Source organism: Protopterus annectens, chromosome 2.part0 (assembly GCF_019279795.1).
Source record: "Protopterus annectens isolate FY-2018-M chromosome 2.part0, PAN1.0, whole genome shotgun sequence".
NCBI lineage: Eukaryota > Metazoa > Chordata > Ceratodontiformes > Protopteridae > Protopterus > Protopterus annectens.
Window position 1 is genome coordinate 1565806177 of NC_056728.1, and position 24296 is coordinate 1565830472.

Below are 24296 nucleotides of genomic sequence, written 5' to 3' on the forward strand. Positions count from 1 at the left end.
GTAGGGAGTACTGAGTACAATGGAGTAGATGGGAAAGAGTGGTACAGAGTCAGACACCAAAGAAAGGGCCATCGGCTGTGCAATGAGAGTTAAAGAAAATGCGTGGATGGTTTCATAGATGAAAGTTATGTCCCATTCAGAAAGTCAGTGGAATACATGGGGTGTAACTACTCTAACTCACAGACCTTCTGGTCAAGTATAAAGTTGGGATGTTCAAGAGTTTTCAGAAAGTTCTTAAGGAATTTTATTTGGAAAAAGGCCGATGAGTTACATATGAGCATTTAAAGGCAAGGTTGAAAACAATGCATATGATTTTGGTTTTGTTGGGAGGAGGTGAGTATAATGATAGTAAACCTACTTTTTTATTATCTTAGACGAAGGATTATATTAAGAAGCTTATACAATGTGTGTGTGTGTGTGTGTGTGTGTGTGTGTGTGTGTGTGTGTGTGTGTGTGTGTGTGTGTGTGTGTGTGTGTGTGTTGTGTATAAACAGAAAGGGGCTAGAACAGAATCAGAGGCATTTGATAAATTATGAAATGAATGAGTTGATTAATGGAAAGAATCGGAAGTTAATGACGTGAGAAAAAGGCCTAAGCAGTTACCTCAGAGGTGTTAAAGAACTTAGACCTGTTTGTGGATCTTTGCCCTTGAATTCTGCATAAGTGGCATATTAGATCTTGAACACCCTAAGCTAATTTGGTGAGATACCTGACAAATATATACTTGCATATATGTATGCTTGTATGTATGTATGTATGTATGTATATATATATATATATATATATATATATATATATATATATATATATGCATATGTTTGCATGTGTGTGTCTATATATATATATATATATATATATATATATATATATGTATACATGTGTGTGTATGTATGTATAAAGAAAGACAGAAAAGTGTACATGTATATACACACACACACACATATAAATATATGTAATTGCATATATGTGTGTGTACATGTATATATATATATATATATATATATATATATATATATATATATAGATATATATATATATATATAGATATATATATATATATATATATATATATATATATATATATATATATATATATATACACACACACACACATACGTACAGCTAGATAATGCAGAAAGCATATGATGTTTTTTGGTGAGAAGATAGGGTGGGGTGAGAGGTGAAAATTTTGGGCTTAATTTTTCAGCTTGTATGTTGAATATGTCCTTAGGGGATGGGTAGGTGTTATTGTTACGTATCTACTCATTGCAGTGCTGCATATTGTTTCTAAAGTTTCTAACACAGTTGAAAAAGGCCTTATGGTTGCCCTTGAAATAGACTGTGATTTTCAGTTCTTTATGTAACCTATTGAGTTCACCTTTGGAGCCTGGGGTTTTCAGTTCATTCCACAGAGCAAACAGCTTTTTTTCAACTTCCACTTTATTGTTTGCTTGTACTAGGGTTCTACCACAGGGGCTTATTACTAAACTTGGCATTGTATTCGTGCCGGAATGTGACTGATGTTTCAATGTAGACACTGAGGTTTGAATTAGAACAAAATGCCAAGTGCCAACAGTAAGGTTGATTTTGAGAAGTCTCAAGATAACAGAGATTATGGAAAGTTGGGTTGAGCCTTCATGGTGAATATCAATGAACAGTGGTCAGATTTCACCAGTGATGGGGTAACTACAGTTGTAGAGCATAATAGGGTTATTTTTGTGAGAGTCAGGTTGATTTTGAGCCCTCTTTAGGAGATTGCACTGTCTGGTACAGAGTGTTTGCTTTGATGAAATCCAGGAAGCGTTATGCGTACTTATTTGCAGGAGTGTACATTTTCCAGTTTATGTGTGGGTAGTTGCAATCCTCAAGAATAATAGCCTTAGATTCTGTGGTGAGGGTCTCTAATGTGTTTAGTTATGCCTAGTGGTTTTTTGGTATCATGTAGGGGAATCTGTAGTTGGCAAGGATGTGGTAAAATAACTTGTTGATAGTTACTAGGATGTAGAGGAGTTTAATGTCATTATCTTGCCATATAAGTCTTGATGTAATGGAACTGCAGGGTAATATAAACACAATACCACCTGTAATGAAGACATTCATTGTAGAGGGTCTGAATGAGAGCTAGTTGTTGAATTGTAGAAGGGAGGATGTTTTATATGCATTTCACCCATATTTCAGTGGTGATACAGATGTCATTATTTTCAAAGGTCTAGACATTGCTCTCCTTAAAGCTTCTAGCATTGCATAATAATATGTTTATACTGTCTAGAACTAATTTGGCTTGCTTGATAGAGGCACAGAGACTAATATTGCCTAAACAAAGACACTATGGGTGTGGATAAAGTTTTGGTCAATATACAAATGTCCAAAGAAGAGAGGTGCAGGCCATCCCAGGCAAAACAAGTTGAACTGCCAACCATTTCCCTCCAGGCTGACACCTATTGGACACCCTTGGAATGATCCCCATAACTAAATCATTTGTTGAAGTTGGTGACCTTTTTTTATACTATGGCATAATTCTTGGCAAAGACAGGATTGTGCTTAAGACTAGTTGCATATAAGCCTCACACCAGTATTTGGAAGATTCCAAAGACAACCACAAAGCATTTTATAGCGATGTCAAGAATCTAAATGGCAATGCTCAGATCTGCTCTGAGCTACAACAGAATGGCATTAAATATACTGATCCCAAGGATATTGCCAATATCCTGGCAGATCGATTTAGTGCCAACTTCACCCCCCTCACCCCCTAAAGGGCCCATCTCCATACTGAAAGATTGCCAAATTTTGGTAATGGCCACACAGGTAAAAACCACACTCTGCAAAGCTAAGAATACAGCATCCATGGAACCAGACGACATCCTAGGATGTGTACTACATGAACTACAAAATGAACTGGCACCTCACCTAAGTGTCATGTTTAATCATAGCCTCACCTCAGGCTTCATGCCCACTGAGTGGCGCACAGCTACAGTTGTCCCACTACACAAGGGGGGATCCACCTTGGATCCCAGGAACTACCATCCATCAGTCTGATGAGCCTGATCTGCAAGGCCATGGAACGTATTATCATGAAACTTATAAACAAAAACATTGGCAACCTTGAAACACTGGACCCCACCTAGTTTGGGTTTGTGAAGGGCCGATCTTGTCTCCTGAACCTGATTGACTTCTTTGAATCAGTCTCTAGAGCCGTGGATGAGGGTAAGGTGGTCCACACAGCCTATCTGGACCTTGCCAAAGCCTTCGACACCATCCCCCACTCTGGAATCATAGATACACTTACTAAGCTGGGCATTAATCCCTACATCACTCGATGGGTTGCCAACTTGCTTACTGACAAAACCCAGACTGTAAAAGTAGCCAACTCCAAATCCAGCTCCAGACAAGTGAAATACCTCAGGGTTCAGTCCTGGGACCGCTCTTGTTTGGCATCTACTTCTCTGAAGTACAGGCCAGCACTAAGGGACTCTGGCTAATAAAGTTCTAGATGACTGCAAACTGGGAACCATTACTGAATCCCCAAATGATGTGGATATTCTACAAAAGGGCATTACAGAAACAGATGTTTGGTGCCAGAACCATGGGCTCAAGCTCAATGTCAAGAAATGTATAGTTATCCTCTTTGGAAAAAAATACGTACCCGTGAATTACCACATAGGTGGCAGTACACTAAACACCGAAAGTGTGATAAGAGACTTAGGGACATAGGTGGACAGTGATCTCACCTTCAATAACCACATCACCACAACAGTCAGGAAATCCTTCTATGTGGCACACCTCATCACTAAGGGCTTTTCATCAAGAAAAAAGGAGGTTATTGTCCCACTGTACTCATCCCTCATTAGACCCATTACAGAATACAGCACTCTGTTTGTTATGTACCACACAAGACATCTGCAACAACTGAAAAGGCCACAGAAATACCTCACTAAAAGAATCACAGGCCTACAGCAGATGCCCTATGCTGACTATCTAAAAAAACTCCAGCTATACTCTGTCGCATATCATCTACTCAGAGGTGATCTCTGCTTAACATACAAGGCCTTGTCAAACCCAGAGCTGTTGGACATGCTACACTTAAAAAAATCCCAGTCCCTCAGAGCCACACACTCCAGGGATCTAAACCTTGTCATCACAATGAACAAAACATGCTGGAGGGATAGGTTCCTGACCCAGAGACTCCCAGACTCTGGAATAGACTGTCCATACATGTCAAGCAGAGCGCCTCTTTGGCCCTCTTCAAAAGGAACCTTGATGATTGGATGGGAGATAGGAAATTCACCCCGGGTATCACATCAGTCACCCTGCTAGACAGGGGTCCAGGGAAGTAAATAGTGTGGGAAGAAATAGTCAGGGATTTGTTATGGCTAGGCTTGTATAGGCCCTAGGGCCAATAGCCTAGTACCAACCTATGAACCTATGAAATATCCATTATGTCTCTGCTCGTATAATCCAAGGATATGCCTGTTTCAAATCATTCACATCTACGTGAATGATAACCATGTCTTATGTATACCCATGGTGAAGGAACTTCTGACCTAATAACCTAGCAACTGAGAGACAACTTATCACAATCATGTTTTTGCTCAACCTGGTAACTAGTACTTGTTCATGTCTCATGATAGAGTTACCTATAACTAAGATATTCACATGCATTGTGACTCACTCAAGCAGCCTTTAGGGCTTTGGCCTGTCAGTTAGGTGATCTCTGTTTATGGTGTTAATGATATACGGTGCTATATGTGTATTTTTGGAGTGTCTGTGTGTCACTATGGAATTTCTGTGTCAGACTCCATGGTCTTTGAAGGTTATGGTGAGATTTCTTATGTACCAGAGCATGAGAATACTTATTGTTTGAGTGGCATGCTGCTGAGAGGTGGGTGTGGGTACTAACAACTCAGTGAGTGCTAAAAATATGTTTTTCTGAAAGGCTAGCCTCCAGCTTTAGTAAGTATCTAAACCTTTCACAAGTAAATTCAGTGTATAGTAGAACCAAGTGGTTATCAGTAAGCATGAACCAAATTGTACACTGCCTCAGGGTGCCTAGTATAGGCTGGCAACAGACAGCATAAGGACATACTTTAGTGTCATGGCCTACAATATCTGGTATACACCAACAAGGCAGTACATAGTAAGTGAGCTAGAGAATTCTATCTACTTCAGGTCTTACTATCCTGCTTGATGCATTAATAAGGTAGGATTTTATGAGAGTAACTATACAGCTAGTAGCAGCCTGCCACGCATACTAACAAAGTAGGTTCTTATAGGTTTAGCCATGCACTTAGCAGTGAGGTCACTAAGGATTTGTAATTTAGAGAAGGATATCCATTATACTCTTGATCCAACTTTTCTTTGTAAGGCTTCCCACTCTGCTAATAAACTTTGATGAGGAGAATGATGTTACTACACTATGAAAGAGAGATGGGGAGATTGCAGCATGGTGCAGCATGATATTTCTCTGCACATCTGGGAAATGGAGGTTGCAGTTTGGTGCCACAAGATTTCCCATGGCTATGCTAAAAGATGGAATTCCATTTTGTTCTGGAACTAAATTTGAATATAAGGATAATAGTTTCGGGACCACAAAGACAATGGCCAAATTTTAAAAACAACTACTTGTGACTATGGTGAGCACTGTTCGCCAGTGCAATGTGCTGTGCAGCTCAGAGCAAATAGAACACAAATGTGAGAAACACAGGACATTATAAAGCTACAGAAAAAAGGTAACAGTCAATCAGAAAACTATTTGCATGACTAGATACCCAGGACACCAGCAATTTACCTTCTTTCACAAGATAGACAAGGTAAATCCCTTCCTCTAGATGATGCCATTTCCTACTTTAGCCACTCATTCCTAATCCTTCTCAATCAGCAAGCCCCGCCTCGAACCAAATGCATCAAAACCAATCCCTGCTCATGGTTATCAAAAGATACTAAACTAGCCTTGCACCAAAGGGACAAAAAATGGAAACAATATCAAAAACATAAAAACCCTAACATCCTCCTCGAGTATAAGCATCTATGAAACTCCACAAAAAACTAATAATTAAAGACTGCAAAGCCCACTACTCCAAACTGTAGTCCTTGCACTCAACAAATCCCAAAAAATTCTGGAACTCCATCTCATCCATGCTGCATCCTGGCAACAAAGAAATCCCCTATCCAGACCCCAACCTATCCAACCTTGAAACAGCCAGCCAGTTCAACTCATTTTTCATAGACTGCATAGCTAAACTATCAGCTTCCTTCTCACCCCCTCCTCCACCACCACCACCACCCCTCCTGCCCCAACCACCACCCCAATCATCAACCTTCCTCCACATCCTTCTGCCTCAAGCAAATCCCCACAAGCACTATAAAAAGACTTCTCCTCAAACTCAAACCCTGTCGCAATGCACCCGGCAACCTTCCACCCACCTTCCTCAAACAATCTGCCGACAGCATTGCTTTATCCCATCTCTATTCTTATAAATAGATCCATACAAGAATCATACATCCCTTCTATCTGGTGCCATGCTTACATCATCCCCCTCCACAAAGGTGGCAAAAATACTGATACCACCAACTTTAGCCTATTGCCATCCTTTCCCCTCTTTCTAAAGTACTAGAGAAAACAACACAAGCACAAGTTATGGCACACCTAACACTAAACAATCTCCTCTTCCCTACCCAACACAGCTTCTGCCCTGGCCACAGCACCATGACTGCCCTTCTTTCCTTTCTTGAAACCATAAATCTTGAACACGACACAGGCAAGTTCATATCCACACTATTCCTAGATCTGTCAAAGGCCTTTGACACCATCTCACACACCCTCCTTATATCCCAGCTCTCCACCCTACACCTCTCTCCCACCACCATCACCTGGTTTTCCAGCTACTTGTCCAACCACCAACAAGCTATCCAGTGGAAAACTTCAACGTCCCCTTTCCTTCCCACACCCACAGGTGTCCCACAAGGTTCTGTTCTTTGCCCTCTTCTTTTCAACCTATTCATGAAAAACTTTCACCAATCCATTTCAGACTCATCTATCATCCAGTATGCAGATGACTCAGCAATCATCTGCTCAGCCTTCTCCCCCTCCAAGCTCTTAGCAAAAACCCAACTAGCCTTCTCCAAAACAGAAACCTGGATGCAGTCTAACCATCTGGCACTAAATGCAAATAAAACCAAACTAATGTTTTTTTCCTCTACCAAAAACTCCATTGACGAATCCACATTCACCATACAGAGCCAAAACAAAACCCTCCTTGAAATTGTTCCCAACACCAAGCTTCTTGGCATCATTATTGATGAAGAACTAAAATTTTACACCCACATCCACTCTACAATCAAGAAAATCCACCAAACGTTAGGTCTCCTCTACAGGCACAACTGCTTCCTAAGCCCCTCTACCCGTCAAACTTTTGCATCCACCTTTCTACTCCCCGCCCTTATGTATGGTGCCCCTCTTTTCACCAATCTCCATCTTGGCCTTCGGTCCAAACTTGAATCCTGCTACCACAAGATCTCCAAATTTGCAACCAATTCAAAAAAACTCATCCCACCACTGCCACTCCCTCCTCATCCTCAACTGGATTGAACTACCCAACTACCTCAGTTATCTACACCTCACCATTGCCCACGAGCTCATCATTAAACCTGCCAACTGCCTAGCTCTCGCTACTTCCTTAAAACCTTACATTCCCAACCGCTCACTCAGATTTAAAAAACAAAATCTCCTTCAGATTCACAAACCTGCACAACCTCCTGGCCGTCTACTGCTGTCCCACTCCTTAGCTAAACAGTGGAACTCTCTCCCCACACACCTACGCAACCTACTTAGCCATACAAATTTCAAATCTCAGCTACTCTCTCATCTTTCTTCCAAGTGGGAATGCCCTTGCCACACTCCAAACTAAACCCTTCCCCCATTCCACCTTGCACTGACTTATCCATCTACCTCTACTATTACTTCATCCCACCCAAAACAATCCCTCCCCGACTAAAAACTAATTTTCTCTCTAATATCTATTGTACTATACTCTCCAATCTCAAATATACTATTCCCTCTCCATGCATAATATTGTCCAAACCTACTAATGGCTAGTAGCTATATATTTTGAAATGTTAAACCTACAATTGAATTTATAACAAAAATACTCACTTTATGTAAATGTTGAAATTTCTGTATTGAATTATGTCTTTTCATTTTTGTAACATTGTGATAAGCCAATTGCAAATATCATGGAGCTTATCTGTAAATGTTTAATTAGCTGTATGAACTATGTTCTTTTGTAACATGTGAAATGTAACTTGCAATTATTGTGGAGCTTTTTTCCCTGGACCTCCATTGAAAATGGGCTCTTCTTGGCCCAGTGGACTTCCCGGTCATCAAACTTAAATAAATAAAATAAATAAATTAATTAATGAAGTAGGGGTAAAAGGGTTCCTTTTATGTGATCGAAGTTTTGAAACTTCGAACATGACAATATCGAACTGGGAAAAAAAAATAAGAGATGCAACAGTAAACTAACTGTTGCAAGCAGGGTGGCAAGCCCCCCTGCACCCCCCACACCCCCCACTCTTTAAATATGCCAACTCCGAGATTGCACAACAGTGCAGTAAAGGGGAATATTCCCTTTCTGCACTATAGTGCGGTCTAGTAGTTGGTATATTTAAAGAGTGGGAGGTGTGGGGGCACAGCCCCCCAAGTAGGGGGTGCAGGGGGGGCTTGCCCCCCTGCTTGCAACAGTTACTTTACTGTTGCATCCTTTACTTTTTTTTTTTTCTGTGTTCGAACTTCAGCGAGTTCAGCTATATGGTTTCAACCATATAGGGTTCGAACTTGTTGAAGTTCGATAACGTAATAGGAACCCGGGGAAAAAGCCAGTAACATAATCAGCAAATTAGTGATGTAGTAATAGAAAATGATAGATGATTCCGAAAAAAAATGCACTTCCCCATTCTTGTAGAGACTCGTTTCAGAACAAATCTGGTAAAGCAGGTCTCAGTCAGTAATAACAGTGACAGCACTGTTGTGCAGCCCAACCAAATGGAGTACAACACAGCAATATAAAACTACAAGAAAAAAATCCACAAACAGTCACAAAAACACTTTTTTTCAATCTCTGGTATTACTAGACATGCAATAATTTACATTATTTCACAAAATAAACCAGGTTGTGTACCAAATGAAACGAAAAAGCACTGTTACTTGTGCTATGCTTTTCTATCATTTGGAATGCTTGTGTTAGTGCTTGGTGTGCAATCAGCAAGTAGGGTTACCACCTGTCCCACTTTGCGAGGGACAGTCCCTATTTGGGCAGTTGTGTCCTGACAAAAAATTTAAAAAATGGCAAATGTCCTGAGATTTTAGGACAAAATTATTTCCTATATTTTATGTAATAGTTGCATAAAACAGTTATTCTGCATCTAAAATACCTAAATGTTATAAGAAACAGAATAAGCAACTAAAATGCTACAAGAATAAACTTATTTAGGCAAAAAAGTTAAGTTCTATCGTTTGTACTGACTGTGGGTATGTGTCGGCCTGTAAAATCTGATGTTTGTCCCGAAAATGTCCCACTTTGGCCATTTGAAAAGGTGGCAACCCTATCAGCAAGTCAACACTGTAGTACCAGCAGATGTAAGATGATCTTGAAAAAAATGCACCTATGTTCTTGGAGAATTGGTTTCAGGTAAAATCCAGTAAAACTGATATCAGTGAGCATAGTATCCTAGTTTGCCTTTAGCTAATTGTTTAGCAAATTTTTATTTGAACATGGTGGAAGGTAAATTGCTAATTGAAGAACCTAAACTATATCTTTAGAGTTAAGTAGATCCTGAAAATACTATTTCTGGTGTTAATGGGAAGCACATAGCAATACTTCTGCCTGAAGTCATGTCAGATAATCAGACTGTATAGCTGACTGTTAAGGCATTACATGCCACTCTGTATTCACAAGAGAGACACACTGACATACTAAGTTATAGTGTGAAATCAATGCAGCACCAGCGACTAAGATCATGTATATATGCAGGGTGGACACATGCCCCAAAATGAATGCAGTCACACTGTAAGACTCTGTGAAGCAGTTACTAAGAAGTATCTGTGCTCTTGTCCCAGACCTACAGCTGCATAGCTCTGTAAACATATTATGCATGCAGCAAGTTGCAACATCTCACTTGACAATGTATTCAATTTCTGTAGACAGACACCCATGCATGTGACAAAATTCAGCCTTGTACTACAATATCAATTAATATGGCTTCCTGTATGGCATTGTGAGTGCATGCATACACACACACACACACACACACACACACACACACACACACACACACACTACACAAATAAAACAATGTTCAAATTAATTTAACAAAAAATACAGCAAGTGTAAGTTTAGTGACAATATATTTCAAAAATATGCTGAACACACAAACAGTTGAAATGGCCAAGAAAGTGAGGAACTATTCAGGGATACCACAGCAACGGCATAAATACTACCCAATTCATTACTTCAAAATTAAGATACAAACTCTTCAAACTTTAAAACAAAAATACTCTTCCAAAAAATGTATAACCCATACCCCCTCAGCATGCACCCCATATCCTATCAGATAACCCCAAACCAAATACACCTCCCTCAGCTACCAAAACATCCTCATTGTAAATTTACCACCTGAACATCTGAAGCATGTGCAATAAAATAACCAAGTTGCATACATGCATGTATAGCCCAGCACTATCCTGACATACTAATAATTATAGAAAGTTAGCTAAATCCCCATATTTAAGATGAAGAAATACTACTGCTAGTTATAACATACTAAAGGTAGATAGGAAAAAAGCAGGAGGTATAGCTATCTTATATAAACATAATGCACTACTTACCCTTTCCCCTCTCCCCATCCCAGTCTTTAATAATGCTGAAATCATTTCTGTTCAGCTGAAGCTAAACCCCCCACTAAACCCTACCCATAACAGGAAATTACATCCCTCCTGGAAATAACATCAGCACTGCCAAATAATTTCTGTCATAGCTCACTTCTAATATCCCAAAAGATAAGATAGTTTTAGGAGATTTCAATACTGACTGACTGTCAATTGAGATTATCCTCAAAATGCCATAAATATCTATGACCTCACCCAACTAATTATTTCTCCCACTCACTACATAAACAGCACTAACAGAGGTTTAAGACTTTATTGGATACTCACCTCCTCCCCAAACAACATATTCTCCTATGGCTTTCTCTCTAATGCTCTTAGTGACCAGCTTACTACCTTGGTCATCAGAGCTCAAAACCACACTCCCAAACCATACCACCTTAATGAAGCATGCAATCTCTCCCAGTTCCATAAAGAAACATTTCTCCAGAACCTACAACTTTGTAACTAGCAACATCTAAAGGATCTTCCCTTAGATGATACTTTTACAAAATTTGCCAGAACCTTCCTCAATGGTCTACAAAGTTTACCCTCTCCAGCTCCCCAAGATCAAGACAAGTAAAAGCCATTCCACCCCCTTGGCTGACCAGAACCACAAAAAGAAAATCTAACAAAACTCTGGGACAAGACATGAAATTCCTGGATCAAAAATAAGACACAAAACAACCTACAAATATTTCAGCAACTCAGAAATCAGACTAAATGCCACATCAAAATATATAAAAACTACTATACTTGCCTACAGACCAACAGCATTCAAAATTCAAAGGCAGTCTGGTCAGCTATTAATAAAATCCTCAAAACAGTCCATGCCATGTAGCCCAAACCTGGAGTGCCCAACAGCATAGAAAACACTGGTACTCTTTAATATGCACTTCATAAACTCAGTCACATCTTTAATCAAACACCATGTCCCTCCAATTATTCCCTCCATCCAAGCAACACCTGTGACTATGCCCCTTCACAATACAATCAGTTCCCACCTCAACCATTAAAAAAATGCTCTTAGAACTAAAACATACCATCTTAGCATCTGACAATTTCCCTGCCAAATATCTAAAAATGGCTACCAAGGCCATAGCTTACCCCATTTCCATATGAATAAACTGATCTATCATGGAAGCATATGTACCAACACAATGGAAAAAAGGATATATCCTACTGCTACATAATTAAGGAAATAAGACTGAACTTACTATCGCCCTATCACTACTATGTCCCCTTGTCCAAAATTCTTGAAAAAATGCACTCAATCCCAGGTCTCTCAAAACCTTGCCAAAAATATCCTCCTCTACCCCTCCCAACATGGCTTTCTCCCTATCATAGCACTACTTAAGCCCTCCTACCTTTCACTAATACTGTAAATACCCATAGGAATGATGAAAATCGAGTATATTCCCTTTTTATAAATCTTTCAAAAACCTTTGACATGGTCTCACATCCCATCCTTCTACAAAAACTCTAGGATTGGATGAGGACTCTGCCTCATGGTTTAACAGCTATCTTGGTAACAGACCAACCACCTGCTGTAAAATGGCACAAAGATTTCTCCCCTTTCCTCCTAGTATCCACATGTCCCACAAGGGTCCATTCTTGGTCCCATTCATTTCAAAATCTTCAGTAATAACCTCACAGTTGCCTCCAACTCAGTCACAATAATTCAGTACCCTGATGACTCCACCCTCCTATGTAGTATAAAAAACATAACAACCTGTAACAAATCACTGAAAAATCCTTCTCATCCATTGAAGTCTGGCTGATTCACACCTTTTTCTTAACCCTAAAAAAAGCAAACTGATTCTTTTCACCTCAAAACACCTGTCAGCCTAGAAACCTTACTTTGATTTTCTCTCAGCGAATAATAGTAAAATTGAAATAATCCCACATATTGACACTAGCTTAAAATTTAACTACCACATCCAACATATGGTAAAGAAAACTCACCAGAAATTGGGTTACCTACATATAGAGCCAAAAATGTCCTCACTCACCAAACCAAAAAACACTTAGCCTGTACCCTACTATTCCCAACACTTGTCTTCTCAGCCCCTATTTTCGCCAACATACAAATCTCTCAGTTTTCAAAGCTTGAACAATGCAATCACAAAACAGCAACGTTTACAGGAAATCACCAACCAAAATCCCACCACTACCTAACACTCAAAGAACTAAACTATCTCAAACTACCACACTTACTATCTGACTCCCAACTTGTGATGACTCATAATTTCATCTATAAATCTACAAACTGTCCATCTCTGTCAACTGTAATCCAGTCTTACAATCCAAATAGACACTGTTTGGTAAACCCAAATGCTGCTCCTCCACATTATTAAATCCACCTATAAAGCTGGTGACAATATGTTCTCAAACTATGCTATCAAAGCATGGAGCACCATACCTCTCTCTCTCTCTCTCTCTCTCTCTCTAAAAACACAGCAATATCTCACATATTTTAAACAGAAGCTAAAATCACACCTACAGAATCTCTGGCTCTGTCCCTGTACTAACCCTGGGTAAGAACCCCTAGACTAAACCATAATTGCACACTTCTTTCTACCCTTCATCTACTCCCTTCTCTGCACTCTCACCCATTCATCATAACTGACTCCTCCTCCACTTCCCCACCCACTTCATCCTGCTTACATTCACCTGTAGAATATTTTCCCCTTCATCTCCTCCTACTTCTTCACACTCTCAGTCACTTCTAGTCCTTCACCTTTTTCAATCACTCTTTAGTCTACCACACCAGCTGCTGATTAGCATAAAACCCCTAAAGCATTAAAACATGCTGCTTCTCTGAAACGTTGTCTATTTTGTATCTTTATTATAAACACTGCTTACAGAAGTATACAATGCTACTGGTTCACTGAAATTTATCTCTGTATATTGAATTATGCTTATCACCCCCTTTGCTCAAATCAGTAATCGGTATCTGTGCCTTATTTTACTATCTGCAGTGTCTCCATTACTATGCAGACTTTACAAAATACTATGGAAGGACTTTTCTATACCATGTACAAACATTTACAAAATGTCTTTATTTGCTAAACTGTGTATACACTTGCAAAATGCTGATTTTTTTCTACAATATCTATAAATCTTTATCTAATATGTATCATTTGGAACTTTTCTCACCAGGCCTCCACTGAAAAGAGGACTCTGCCTAGTCAGACTTTTCTGGTTAACACATGCAATAAATAAATAAACAAATAAATAAGTAAATAAATAAACAAATTAAATCATTCCCTCTCCACTCATATCCCAAATGAAGAAACTGGCAAGAAGGAACTCCAATAGTGAGCAAACCAGATCTTGTTAATCCAGGTGTGCCAATGTTCTCCCCCACTCCAAGTTAGTAACAACAGGTGCATCAAACTTTGCCTGGGAAGCAGTATCCAAAGGCAACAAAGTTCAAGGGGTTTGGGACCATCGCTTTAGCAAAAAAATGCATAAACATCAAGGAAATGATGGCATTAAAAATGTATTAAAAGCCTTGACTCATCTGTACATTCCAGGATAACAGACAACACCACCATAATATGACACATTAACAAATAAGTGAGTCCCAGATCTTCTGCCCTATACCCCCATGCAGACTAGCCATGATAGCCTGGAAAATTGTAATTCAGTACAATCCATCCAGGCTATTTACTTACTTTGTAGCAAAGCAGTAGCAGATTTGTTGGGTAGATCCAGGACAGTCCCTCTTGAATGGATGGTACATGCAGAGGTCTTCCAAGAAATTATCCACTGATGGAGAAATCCCCAAATATACCTGTTTTCCTTCATTCACATTAGTTAAGGAAATTTTGCTCCCCTGCACATTGGAAAAAGGACTGGAGGACAGATGCCTTTTCCTTCTGATGGATGAAAGTGTTCCTGTATGGTTTTTCCCTTTCCTCTAATAACCAGAGTTCTTTTAAAGGTCCAGAAGAACTCTCCAACAGTTATGTTTCACTCCAACAGCATTTGCTCTCCATCTTATGAAGATGGCCATGGGCAATTACCACAAACTTCTCAACAGAATGGATGTAGTCACACAGGACAAGGGATCTCTGATTTATCCTTACTTATAGGTTCATAGGGGTTTATTAGGCTAATGACCACAAGGGCCTTTTTAAGCATAGCCACCCCATCCCAAATAACAGAACTTACATCTGACTGCTTGGATGATAGCATTTTGATACCATTCAGGAAACCTTTCTCTGATGACATGCAGCAGGTATTAAATAAGGATAGAAATCATTGTGCTAAAAATATTTTTTACTCAAATGGAAGAAATTTTCTAGTTGGTGCCACAAGAGAAAGCAGGATCCATCCACTACAGAGATCACAGTGGTTCTCCAGTTTCTGAGTGAAAAGGTTTCTCATACTCATCTATTGAGATTCATCTTTTGGCCATTTCTTGCTTGTTATTAGATCCCCCTTTCTTTTTTGTTCCAGGTGAAATGATTTTTGAAAAGGGTTTTACATATCCATCCATCTTGAAAACAGGCAGCTCCTCCTTGGGATCTTTACTTTGTCTTGGAAAAACTCACTCTGCTACCTTTTAACCAGATTTTCAGGTTGTCTTGAAGTTCTTGAAATGGAAACATGTTATACTCACTGCTATGACTTCAATTAAATGAGTATCTGACTTGCAAGCTCTTATGGTGAGTCAGCCCTTTCCCATTTTGCATGAGGGTAGTGTAATCTTAAGAAATAAACCTTCCTTTATGCCTAATGTGGTCTCTGAATTTGCTTTAAATTAATCTATTCATCTCCCTGAGTTTTTTCCTATCCAAAAAATCAAAAAGAGAAGTGAGGATCCTACATATGTACATGTCCACAGTTAACTCAGGAATACATTTAAAGAACTAAGGAGTTTAGAACTTTTCTACAATAGTCATTTCATTTGTTGAAAAATAAGGACAATCAGTGTGAAAACACACAATTTCTAAATGATTATCTCATTCCAACCATTTATGTTATTCTCACTATAGAAAGATCTTCCCTCAAGGCCAAAGCTCACTACCAAACCTTTGGCTGCTTCTAGAGTGTTTTGGAAATGGGGGGACACTAGAACCCTTCTAGAAATTGCAATGTGATCTTCTGTACATCCATTCACTAAGCATTACAAGACTGACTCCTTCTCCTGGACCAGAACAGGATTTGCTCAATCTATTATTTATTTAGTTAGTTACATGTTTATTTATTTATTGGTGTATTTATTTTGTTTGTTTGTTTGTTTGTTTGTTTGTTTGTTTGTTTGTTTGTTTGTTTGCTTATTGGCATTTGTTTAATGGGGAAGTTCAACTGGGTACTAAATACCTATTGTCAGCAGAGTCCTGGGAAGAAAATCTCCAAAGGGTTAAATAACATCAAACAAAACAAAAGTATAGGTGTAATTAAAAAGCATATATGCATAGAATTTGACAGTGGAATATGTAGGATACAATAAAACATGAGGAGACACCCTTGATATAAAAATAAAAGAAAAAAAACACAATTAAATATGACAATCAGTATATACAAAAGTATTAGAAGCATAGTCTACTATGCTAGGAAATAATCAAAAAAAGATGATACGAGTCCCCCTAAGAATGGGTGGATGACGTGTCAAAAGGATTTAGATAGACATTTTGATAAAAGGTTAGTAAGAATGTAAAGTATTTCTTGATGTAGATTGTACAGAAGAGGTGCATGGGCATAGTCATGAGTTAATGAGAAATTCATTTAGTGAAGACCTTAACACATAGAGTTTTTACATAGTTCTGATTGAATGCACAGGGTGATTTGGGAGAGAGTGATGAAGTACTGAGGAGATAGAAGGGTAGGTAGAGGAGTTATATAGTATTTTATGGGTTAGAAGAAGTTGCATCTGGGATAGTTGATGTGGGAGATCTAACCAGATCAGAGCACATAATGCAGATGAGCTAAATCTAGCTTTTTTATTATAGCATTGCTCTAGTTGTGATTTAAGAGAGATCTGGATGTTAGTCAAAATAGTTGAGCCATAGAGAATAGAGGGTAAAACATATGAGTTAGCTAGGGTAATTCAACTAGAGGAAGTAGATTTTTTTTGCTCTGTGCAGCAGACTTAGCTTTTGTTATTTTTTTAAATACAGTTTTGTATGTGAAGATCAAACTTTAAGTTGTCATCTGTGATAACTTCAAACAATTTGGTATGAATAACTACTTCAATAGCTGTATTGTTTAGAGAGCCAATATGGAAGTTACAGGTCTATATTACATAGACTAAGTTTCAGAATTTCGAATACCATATGGTCGACACCATATGATCGAAGTTCTAAAACTTTGAATATGTAAAAAAAGAAAGTAATTTAAAAGTGTTTAAGCAGGTGATCACCCCCACACCCCCCGCTACTTAAATATACCAACTCAGAGATCGCAGTTTCATGGAGAATGGTGCAGAAAGGGAAGATTTCCTTTTCCTATGCTATTGCACGATCTCTGAGTTGGTATATTTAAGTAGCGGGGGTGTGGTGGGTGCAGGGGAGCTTGCCCCCCTGCTTAAAGACCTTCATTTTGTTGGTTTGTGGTTTTTTTTTTTTTTTTTTTTTTTTTTTTAGGTTTTCGAAGTTTCAGATATTCTTTCATATGGTGTCGACCGTATGGTATTCGAAGCTCTGAAACTTCATTTATCTAATATAGACCTGGAAGTTACTTTTAGCATTGGCATGGGACATTGGAACAAATAGTAGTAAATTAGTCTTTTTGGGATTAAGTAAACATTGGTTTTGATGTAGTCACAGTTCAACTGAGTTGAAGGCATCATGTGCCATAAATTGTAGTTGTAGTAGGCTGTCAGATAAGAGTTGAGTCATCTGCATACTGAATAAAGCAAGCTTGCTGAGAGGAGGTATATAGGTTATTGATGGAAGTGTTAAAGAGTAGTGGATCGAGAATAGAGTCATGAGGAACACCTGCTTTAACTAGGAGAAAGGAGAGAGAGAAGAGAGACACTTGAGAGACATATCTTTCACGTATTTAGTTAGAGAACCATAGAGAAGTTAGTTTTGAAAGGCTTACAGAGGACATTTGAGTCATAAGTTTTTCATGCAGCATGGTGCCAAAGGATTTTGAAAGATTTAGAAAGAACAAAAGAGATTAGGTTTCCTTGGTGTCTAGCCTTAGTAATGGTGCTTGGAAATGTTGAAGAGACTTGAGGAGTCTCCAAGGACTCCTGCACTTTGATCCTGCTTCTTCCTCCCTTACTATATAAGGTCTGATAATTATTCCATGCAGCTTTATGCTACTGCAATAGTGATTTAATGTTGAACACAGTACAACCATATAAGTACATTTACCACAATAGTAGATGTCCAGTTAGTTCACTTTTGCACTTTTTAATTTTGTTCTCATTTTCCTCCCAGGTAGATTCTGTTCTTTTTTTTTTCATTCTCTCCCATTGCCAGATTGGGATTTCCCTCATCCCTTTCCCTTTTATTCTCCTAGCACATGCATTTCCAAATTTGAACCCTAATCCTTTTGGTTACACATTACAACTTCCATTTGACAGAGGCATAAAAGCTCAGATTTTTTGGTGCCATTACATCTCCTTTTATACCAGCACACTCTTATCCTTACCTCAGACCTATGGTGCATGTGGAAGGTACCCAAAAGCAGGATGTAAGATTCTTGAAAAGATAAGTCCCGTGTAGCTCTATGCTACTGAACATCTATTGTTATAGTAAGTTTACTTGCAGAATTGTACTTTTTTCTTTACATTGTTGACTTGTCTCTTTTTTGGGAGGAGAGTGGGATGGAGGGTAAATAGATTTAAGAAGCTTAAACTTGGGTTGTAGATAGAGAAAAAGTAAAAGATAGTAGAACTCCACAAATGAAACATGTTCAAATGATATCAGCTATTTTTCTTTGAAATGGTAACAGTCTGTGTTTTTATACATTGTAGATACATAGGTTTAACAAACTAAGTTGAAATACATGATGAGAAAATGTAGAACATACTAAGAGGATTTTATAATACAGTATGAATAAGTATTATCTGTTACAGTTATAATGTTCTTAATATCGACTACCGAGTAAATAAACATGCTGTTAACTATTGCAGAGAAAAATTGAACAAAAGGTTGTTCTTTTTATGTTTCAATAAAATTCTATTCCTGTTTCAAGAGAAAGCAATTTACTGTACCATGAACTCTAGATAATCTGAATATATTTGCACAAAACAGTGACATTGTTTTGTTTAAAATAAATAACGTATTTGAAACACAAGTATTATTCAGGGGGTATGCTGTTTGAACTTTTGCTGCGTAATCAGGTACGCTAAATGAATAAATGAATACACACCCAGTCCCATTTCTACATTTCAAGTTTCATTTAGCAAAATGTATACATTTGTTTTATTTATGCATCCATATTCTGAAAATGTGCATTTGGATGTGCTTCATGCTCTGCAGTCTCCATCTATAACTACCTTCATTACATTGAATACAAACTGTTACTCGACCAAAAAACCAAGAAGAACAGACTGGAACAGAAATGATTAGAAAGCCACTAGTCCACTCAGCGATTTGAATCTAAACGTACTTTTTATTGTCCCAAAAACAAGCAACGTTTTCGCTACAGCTCCTGCTATAGCTTCCTCAGAGTACTAAAACAAATCTGTGACAGTTTCTTTTTAAACAAAGAAAGAAATAAATTAGGCAATGCCCCATTGTTAAAGGTACAGTGAGTATAACCATGCAAGTTAGCAAGTAAACATTTGATCATGTTGATAAAAATAAAAACAAGTCTGTTAAAAAATGACACATTGCCGTCATAAAACATTTAGTACAAACAGTAACTAACAGCAAACGGCACCTGTCCGAGCTGTTGTTTCCAAAAGTTCTAAGTAAAAAACGGCATAAATTGCTGAGCCGATATATGACCAAACAATCAAATAAAGTAACGGCAGACCAAGAAAACTTGATATATACATGTCCCTATTACAATTGCCTACATCAAATAATTCCCTGGTCGGGTACAGTAACTCACAAATATATCAGTTATAGCTTGTTAACCCGCAAAACATCATGTCCCGATACCAGCACATTCGTGTTACAAAATGTTAAAAACCTTTTAGGTTATACAAAAAGGAAGACATCCTGTCTCTAAGTGCATATTGTGCATTTTGTCAAGCTGTCCTACCTGGCAATTTCCAAAAAGAAGTTGTTGCCGTAAAAGTGTAATGACGTGGGTTTTACAGGAAGAACTTCAGTCCAACCCATTCCAACAATACGGCCAACCTTCAAGTGCTGTCAAAGAAACCACATCCCACCCCAAGAAGCATACATTTCTAAATGAACGATGGAAAAAACAACCCCAAGGCACACGCGGCCGTCCTCCAACAAGAACATCAGCCCGTATAGTGTCGCAATATCATACCAAACTCACTAGCTGTAAAATGAGTGCACGACGTATATTCGTGTACTATCTGCCACTCTGCCATATTGCAGATAGCTCCGAGCAGGGAAATCCACAAAAGTCACAAGCAAAGGGGACCAGGAAGACCCCCAATGATCACCAAGCCAGATCCAATCACCAAAAGTCACAAACGCCCCCTCACGTGGGGAGCCAAGGCAAAACAAATAGGGGCCGAGCCACCAGTCCTACCATATTCAATAAGAACTGAGAAATAAAATGAAAAAGAATAAAATTGAAAATAAGTAAATAAATAAATAAGAAACTTCAAGCCAAACCCGTTACACCACCAAAAAAGTGGGACCTCCACCCATTGTAGCAGCCAAGCAGCAAGGCACAGAAGATGTGCAAAGGTGTACAAAAAGTCATACAAGAAATTCCCTGTCAGATCCCAACTATGGCAACAAGGCAACAATAAGCTAATCGGAACCATAAAGCATGGGTAATAGCCATGGATAAAAGTATAAGTCATGCCTGTATGAAATCCCATATTTAAAAAATCAGAATTTCTCCTTTTTGTTTATGCAAACCAGAAGTAATGATCTGAGAATGTAATATTACCTCAAGTAACTCCTTAATTTTAGTAAACAAGAAATATTACAGTTGTCATTGAGACCTGGTGGTTGGAATGCATCGAGTTTTAGTTGCCACTCGAGCTCTTTTGTTTCCAAGATGATAGAGGAGGGGCCACCTCTAATATTATGAGGGACATGATCAATGGCAGAAAAGAGGAAATTGTGGTCTTTGTTTAAGATGATATGTTTTGAGAGTGCATTATCATCCTTGCTTTTTTTGATTGCATAGGTGTGCTGGTATATTCTCTCCTTAAATTTTTGCTCAGTTTTTCCAATATAGTATGCAGGACAGCAAACGCATTGAGCTAAGTAAACAAGGGATTTAGTATTACAATTAACTTTATAATGGCAAGTAACTTTTTTGCCATTTACAGTTTGTGTGCACCCTGTTCTGATATATTTGCAAAAGTTACAATTGCCACATGGAAAACTTCCTTTCTGCTGTGAATGAAAGTCAAGATGTGTTTTTGTTTCTAAGAAGTTCTTTAAATTTTTGCCCCTCCTGTAAACTATCAATGGTTTTTCCCCCAGTTTTTCCCCTAGGCCACTATGACTAGAAATGTAGTACCAGTTTTTGAATAAGATGGAATTAATCATCCTGGAGTCCATGTTATACACTGTAATAAAACTGAGAGAGAAATTAATCTCTTTATTACTAGAAGGTGACTCACAAGGAACAGGGGGACTTGATGTTAGCATGGGGTCATCAGCTATGGAAACATCCCCTGAGTGTCCAAAAATGTTGCTAAGTAGTGGTCTATAAAGGCCCTCCAGTCTTTTAGTCGTGACTTCTGTGATCAAGTCCTCCAGTAGGTCAACTGGATAGTCCCGATTTGAGAACATGTCAAAGAGAAGTGTGCATTCCTTTTTAAAAAGGTCCAAGGTACTACACATTCTGGCTGCTCGGATCAATTGACCCTTGACTATAGATCTTTTTTGTCTGAAAGGATGTTGACTTGAAAAGTGGAGAAGTGAATTACAGTAAGTAGGCTTCCTGTGTATAGATGAAGTTAATGTGTTATTCATATCAGCTTTTTCAAGATAAACATCCAGATAGTCAATAGAGTCAGTAGAAAAGTGAAAAGTGAACTTGAAAAAAGATGTAGTACCATTCATGAGTTCAATGATGTCAGTAGCATCCTGTTCAGAACCTTGGAAAAGGATGAAAATATCATCCAAATATCTCGTGTAGTAAATGACATGTTTCATTACTTGGGGGTTAGAAAGGAGAAATTTTTTCTCCCAATAGGCCACTACCATATTTGCAACTGATGTCCCACAGGGTGAGCCCATGGCTATACCCTGAGTCTGTAAAAAATATTGGTTTTCAAATATAAAAAAATTAGATGTAAGGATAATGTCAATAAGTTCAGTGACTGTGTCTATTTCCATTTGGGGGGCTCCCAGTTCATACAGCAGGAGACCCACCCACTCTGATGCTTCCTGGTGAGGAATAGAAGTGTACAAGTCCACAATATCAACTGTCAGAAAGTTAAAGTTGTGGTCTAGTTTTAGCTGGTTGATGTTGGCCAGGAGGGACCAGGAATCCTTACAGACACAAGGTATCATTTTAAGGTATTTACTAAGTATGTTATCAACCAATCGGGCACAAGGGTGGGTCATAGAAGACCTCCCATCAATTAGTGCCCGAATTGGTGGATCATGTAAATTTTTATGAATTTTCGGAATACCGAAAATTACTGGTGTCTTGGGTAGAGTGATGTCTATGAAATGATAGATCTCATTGCTAACTTTTCCTGCAAGGAATAAGTCCCTAAAATAACCTCTATTCCTAGAAAATGTGATGTTCATTTCATTAAGTGAAGAGGGACTATAAGCTGGACTGTTGAGAATTTTTCGCATACGTTCTGAGTAGTCATCTTTGTTGAAAATGACTAACCCCCCTCCCTTGTCAGGTTTAAGGACTCGAATGGGTATATTGCCAAGTTCCCTAAGTAGGTTGTGCTGCTCTTTAGTGATGTTGAAGTTATGTTTCCTGGCCAGACATTTAGCTTGGGTGTCAAGGTGTCTGAGGTCAACCTCACAAGCTTTTTCAAATAGAGCTAACGTGGGGTGTAAGGGTGGATTATACACACTAGAAAGTCTCAAATTATTTAATTCACGCTGCATAGGAGAAGAAAATAATAACCCCAAATTAAGTTTTCTTGTAAAATATTTAACATCAATTATAGTTTCTGTAAGGTTAAAATGACAAGTAGGGACGAATGAATTGCCTAAGGCAAGGAGGTCTATCAATTCTTGCTCTATTTTAAAATCAGTAAAATTGTAAATCTTAAAGTCTCCTTTACTGTTTTTCAAAATGGAAGGTATAGTTGGGAGTGTGTTAACACCCCTATTGTCCATTGAGGTGTGTCTCAGTTGTTCCAATTCCTTCTCTGTTGTTGATATCTGGTGTTGTATCTTCTCCCTAAAAAACCATTGTGGTCTGGATTCTGGTTTTGGTTTTGAAAAGGGGAGTTTGGCCCAGGTTGTGCCAAGTTGTTGTTCCTGGTTTTGTTCCCATTAAATTGGTTAGTCCGCATTCTGTTGCTCTGTTGTTTTGCGGGTTAACAAGCTATAACTGATATATTTGTGAGTTACTGTACCCGACCAGGGAATTATTTGATGTAGGCAATTGTAATAGGGACATGTATATATCAAGTTTTCTTGGTCTGCCGTTACTTTATTTGATTGTTTGGTCATATATCGGCTCAGCAATTTATGCCGTTTTTTACTTAGAACTTTTGGAAACAACAGCTCGGACAGGTGCCGTTTGCTGTTAGTTACTGTTTGTACTAAATGTTTTATGACGGCAATGTGTCATTTTTTAACAGACTTGTTTTTATTTTTATCAACATGATCAAATGTTTACTTGCTAACTTGCATGGTTATACTCACTGTACCTTTAACAATGGGGCATTGCCTAATTTATTTGGCGCGCTTTCTTTGTTTAAAAAGAAACTGTCACAGATTTGTTTTAGTACTCTGAGGAAGCTATAGCAGGAGCTGTAGCGAAAACGTTGCTTGTTTTTGGGACAATAAAAAGTACGTTTAGATTCAAATCGCTGAGTGGACTAGTGGCTTTCTAATCATTTCTGTTCCAGTCTGTTCTTCTTGGTTTTTTACCTTCATTACATATTATGGATTAACACTTTAATTAATCCTTTGTTGACCAGCTGAGTCCCTCTAGGCTAGTGACCACTTTTCAAGGAAGACCCAAGGTACTATTTATAGTATTGGGGGAAATTTGGCCAGGGCATTTGGGGAACTTCCTCTGCCCTTTGGAGCTCCTAGATGGTGTCAGACGGCTCCTACAACAGCAAGAAAGAAGTCTAAGGGAAGCAGCTGCATGGACG